Source organism: Penaeus monodon, chromosome 1 (genome assembly GCF_015228065.2).
Source record: "Penaeus monodon isolate SGIC_2016 chromosome 1, NSTDA_Pmon_1, whole genome shotgun sequence".
Classification (NCBI taxonomy): domain Eukaryota; kingdom Metazoa; phylum Arthropoda; class Malacostraca; order Decapoda; family Penaeidae; genus Penaeus; species Penaeus monodon.
In genome coordinates, this window is record NC_051386.1 from 51,326,701 (window position 1) to 51,330,434 (window position 3,734).

The 3,734-nt window shown below is 38.0% G+C and overlaps 1 protein-coding gene across 2 annotated transcripts in view; it reads right to left on the bottom strand.

The window, feature by feature from the left end:
* Nucleotides 1–2,632, bottom strand: part of LOC119574281 (tensin-1-like) — a 314,246-nt gene extending 311,614 nt beyond the window's left edge. For both annotated transcript variants that reach the window (XM_037921482.1, XM_037921475.1), the window contains exons 1-2: nt 2,515–2,632; nt 1,948–1,985 (exon numbers count right to left, since the gene is read on the bottom strand). The gene's annotated coding sequence lies outside the window, so the exon portion shown is untranslated. The remainder of the gene's footprint in view (nt 1–1,947; nt 1,986–2,514) is intronic.
* Nucleotides 2,633–3,734: the final 1,102 nt, after the last annotated feature.

The following is a 3,734-nucleotide window of genomic DNA, read 5'->3' on the forward strand; positions in this document are numbered from 1 at the left end:
ACACACACACATATACATATACATATATACATACATACATATATATACAGATGTACATATGCACATATACATATATATGTGTACACACACACACACGTGTGTTGTGTGTGTGTGTGTGTCGTGTGTGTGTGTGTGTGTGTGTGTGTGTGTGCACGTGTATTTATATACATAAATACACGCACGCAAGCACGCGCACACACACACACACACACACACACACACACACACACACACACACACACACACACACAAGTGTGGTACTAACATAATATATATATATTTATATATATATTATTTATTTATATATATATATATATATATATATTTATATACATATATATTCATATACATATATACACACATATACATTCATATTTACATACATATATGCATGCATACATACATATATATATATATATATATATATATATATATATATATATATACATACACATACACATACATACATACATACATGCATATAATACATGCATACATACATGCATACATACAACATGTGTGTGTGTGTGTGTGTGTGTGTGTGTGTGTGTGTGTGTGTGTGTGTGTGTGTGTGTGTGTGTGTGTGTGTGTGTGTGTGTGTGTGTGTGTGTGTGTGTGCGCATACATACATAAATACATAACTACAACACAACACAACACACACACACACACACACACACACACACACACACACACACACACCACACACACACACACACACACACACACACACACACACACATGTATGTATGTATATACATATGTATGTAGCCTAAATGCCTAAGTATCTGTGATGTCGCTAATATGTATAGTGGCGAAAATGCTCGACATATGACGTCACGGGACCTTCTGACGTCACCACAATAAACAATATGATAGCAATAAACAACAAAGGCTTTGCGACGCTGTCTTTTATCATTTAATTTTTCTCGTCTTTCTCTCTTCTTTCTTTCTTAGTTTCTCGCTTGAATCAAGGAATTTTCCATTTGTATATATTTTTCTTCTTTTCAAACTTTCCCTCCTTAACGTTGGCCCATTACCAAAGACCCATACATTTAATTACACATTTTTCTTATGTTTTTTTGTTCTTCTTCCCCTCCTTATCTTTAATCTTTCTTCTATTCTTCCTTCCCTTTCCTCACCTGCCATCAGAAACAGTCACAACAAAAATCATGCATAATTCACACGAAGCTCTCCGCACGTGCAAAAGTTTTGAATGTGTCCCCTTTAAAGAATTTCCAGTCGCCAAGACGCTGCATTATTGGTCGAGTCGCCCCCATCCCCACCACCTCAACCCCTCCCCCTCCAACTCCCCTATCTCCCTCAAACCCTTCCAACCTACTCCCCCGCCCCCTGTAGCCCCTCCCCCCATTCTCCCGCCCCTCGGACTTTCCCCTCCCCCCCTCCCCCTCCCCCTCTCTGGCGCCAAGGAATCAACAAGGCAGAAACTCCTACAAAATCAGCTATAATTTCCCCCTCAATCGAACTCTCGACGGTCGATTTCTCTTCCTCGGCGTATGCAGCGTGCGTCCGACGCCAGACACTTTGGCTCCAATGTTTAAAAAAAAAAAAACGTCGGCGAATGCAAACGTAATTCCCGCAAAGCCTAACACCATTTACACTAAAATAAAGTTTTCCTCGCAACAATGATGGCAAGCCCGCTGAAGTCGTGTATATAATATTCATAAATCAGTGAAATGAAACACAGAATGCTGAAGAACTGTGGTATAATAACGACACAACATAACACAAAGCATGCAACGTAATCACTGTAAAGCAATATCCACTAGTCTATACACGTAACTACAACACTAGACGCTAGTGATAACTACAACACTACAAGCATACACAACTAGACAATATGGATATATTTAGTAATAAAAAAATAATCAAACAGTTATATACAACAAAGACAACACTCGGTAATCAAATAACTTCTTGGCTTACCTTAGGTTCGCAGGCCTTATGCACCAGGTATTTGCAAACTGAAAAATGACAATATACATAGTCAGAAACGTAGGGACGATGCAGAATGTTATATAACGCCTAAAGAATTAGATATGAATGACAATCTAGTCTTTCCCGTAACAATTCTGAAAACACAAATTTATATTTACACATACAATAATCTTTAACGTAGATAATTTCCTATCCAGCTGCGAGTTTCTATTCTGTATGATATTCAGAATTATTACTTGACACAGATACATTACCATCAAGGCATTCTAATACAATCCATCTTTCCCCTAACACCATTTACATGTCAATGATCTTAGCTTTTTTAAAAGATATTCAAACCTGTGTCCAGTGACTCTATCACATATAAATATCCATATACACTCTAACATGCCCGCATTCTCTATTCGTTAAGCCTACCCGATACCCATATTCATTACATATACTTTCCCTTGCTCCCCACAGCAAGCTTACTTTGTTCTTAATCTGTCTCGAGTTTCAATCTATATGAAATCTTTCCAGCTTCTACCTGGTAGATAACAATCACCATTAACTCACCTCTGCAACAGGAGCCGAGCTTGACAATCGGCTGGTGGCAGACATGGCAGGGCCGGGATTTTTTAACCTTTTTCGCTTTGAATACATGGCGCTGGGCTTCGAGGGTATTTGGCTGGAAAGAGAATAAAAAAAAGAAGTTAGATTTGATATAGAATAGTTAGACCGACTAAGTTCGTTTTCTTTTTCACGCGACACTAGAAAGAAAACGAAAAACATTCGAGGTGTAACTATGGATTTTTAAATAACTTTGCAGTAAAATGAACGTATAAAATATAACATTTAAATTGTATAAACAATATAGTATTATAATAAATACCATAAATATAACAAAATGAAGGTTACAGATATTAGTTTCGGTCTCAGCTTACATATATGGAGCAAGAAGTATTTTATAGTAAAAGGGATAGAAATCTATCTAACATTTGGTATTATTTTATTATTATGATCATTATTACCTATAATGGTAGTAACAACAACAACAACAACAACAACAATAATAATAATAATAATAATAATAATAAACATTGTTGTCGTCATTATTGTCACCATTATAACTCTCACCATCCTATGTAGCATTATTAGTTAGTATTACTACTATCATTATTACTATTACTATTTTTAAGATCACTATTTCTGGAATTATTGTTATCCTTGGTAATACACACACACACACACACACACACACACACACACACACACACACACACACACACACACACACACACACACACACACACACACACACACACACACACACACAGGTAGATATGTTCTATACGAAATTAATATAAAACAGGAGTTCATGCTTCCCGGCAAACAATATGCGTTTTCCCTAATAAATCACCAGTAACAGATTCAATAGCAACGACCGACACAGGCAGAGTCTTTAAACTCGTCCCACCCCCTCCCCAAATGCCTTAGCCCCCCTGAAGGTTAACCCCAAGCTATCGCACGAGCCTCGGCCTCTCCTCCGGCCGACAGAAAACGGCTCATGTATCACAAGAGATACCTTGGTAGCTGCACCATGAATAATAGTCACAATCAGTCAAGTCGCAGAGTAATGTCTAGCCATGGAAGGAGAAGTCAGAAGACGAATCGCCCATGAAAGGGACGATTTCCCGCCATTTTCACTGGCCCTTTGTTAGTATGCGAGAGTTGTCAGCGTTACTGCTCAATCCGCACCTGGGGTTCGGGACACTGGGGTTAGATTCTTCGATTAA